General features: G+C 41.5%; 1 non-coding gene across 1 annotated transcript; it reads right to left on the minus strand.

Moving 5' to 3' along the window:
- Window positions 1-678: 678 nt before the first annotated feature.
- On the minus strand, window positions 679-786 carry LOC130971980 (small nucleolar RNA R71). The gene has a single exon (XR_009083187.1). It is a non-coding gene; the product is annotated as a small nucleolar RNA R71 (small nucleolar RNA).
- Between the last annotated feature and the right edge of the window lie 791 nt (window positions 787-1,577).

Consider the following 1,577-nt stretch of genomic DNA (forward strand, 5'->3'; position numbering starts at 1 on the left):
TTCGAACCTTATCTAATTAAAGTTCGAAATCTTCTTCTCCTTCTTCTTTCTATTTTTCTTTTCCTCTGACACTTCAAGGAATCTCTATACTGTGACATAGAGGATTCCACATTTTCTTTTTCTCTTCTCTTTCATATGAGCAGGAGCAGAGACAAAGGCATTCTTGTTGAAGCTGACCCTGAACCAGAGAGAACCTTGAAGAGAAAGCTAAGAGAAGCCAAAGCACAACTCTCTTTAGAGGACCTGACCGAATTCTTCAAAGAAGAAGAACACATGGCAGCCGAAAACAACAACAATGCCAACAATGCAAGGAAGGTGCTGGGTGACTTCACTGCACCTACTCCCGACTTCTATGGGAGAAGCATCTCTATCCCTGCCATTGGAGCAAACAACTTTGAGCTTAAGCCTCAATTAGTTTCTCTAATGCAACAGAATTGCAAGTTCCATGGACTTCCAATGGAAGATCCTCATCAGTTCTTAGCTGAATTCTTGCAAATCTGTGACACAGTCAAGACTAATGGGGTTAACCCTGAGGTCTACAGACTGATGCTATTCCCTTTTGCTGTAAGAGACAGAGCTAGAATATGGTTGGATTCTCAACCTAAAGAAAGCCTGGACTCTTGGGAAAAGCTAGTCAATGCCTTCTTGGCAAAGTTCTTTCCACCACAAAGATGGAGTAAGCTTAGAGTGGAAGTCCAAACCTTCAGACAGAAGGATGGAGAATCCCTCTATGAAGCTTGGGAAAGATACAAACAATTAATCAGAAGATGTCCCTCAGACATGCTTTCTGAATGGAGCATCATAGGTATTTTCTATGATGGTCTCTCTGAACTATCTAAGATGTCCTTGGATAGCTCTGCTGGAGGATCTCTTCATCTGAAGAAGACGCCTGCAGAAGCTCAAGAGCTAATTGAAATGGTTGCAAATAACCAATTCATGTACACTTCTGAAAGGAATCCTGTGAACAATGGGACTAGTCAGAAGAAAGGAGTTCTTGAGATTGACACTCTGAATGCCATATTGGCTCAGAACAAGATATTGACTCAACAAGTCAATTTGATCTCTCAAAGTCTGTCTGGAATGCAAAATGCACCAAACAGTACTAAGGATGCTTCATCTGAGGAAGAAGCTTATGATCCTGAGAACCCTTCCATGGAAGAGGTGAATTACCTAGGAGAACCCTATGGAAACACCTATAATTCTTCATGGAGAAATCACCCAAATCTCTCATGGAAGAATCAAGAGAGACCTCAACAAGGTTTCAATAATAATAATGGTGGAAGAAACAGGTTTAGCAATGACAAGCCTTTTCCATCATCTTCTCAGCAACAGACAGAGAGCTCTAAGCAGAATACTTCTGACTTAGCAACAATGGTCTCTGATCTAATAAAGACCACTCAAAGTTTCATGAATGAAACAAGGTCCTCCATCAGAAATTTGGAAGGACAAGTGGGACAGCTGAGCAAGAAAGTTACTGAACTCCCTCCAAGTACTCTCCCAAGCAATACAGAAGAAAATCCAAAAGGAGAGTGCAAAGCCATAGACATGGCCGAATATGGAGAGGAAAGAGAGGAGGA

This window comes from Arachis stenosperma, chromosome 3 (assembly GCF_014773155.1).
Source record: "Arachis stenosperma cultivar V10309 chromosome 3, arast.V10309.gnm1.PFL2, whole genome shotgun sequence".
Lineage (NCBI taxonomy): Eukaryota > Viridiplantae > Streptophyta > Magnoliopsida > Fabales > Fabaceae > Arachis > Arachis stenosperma.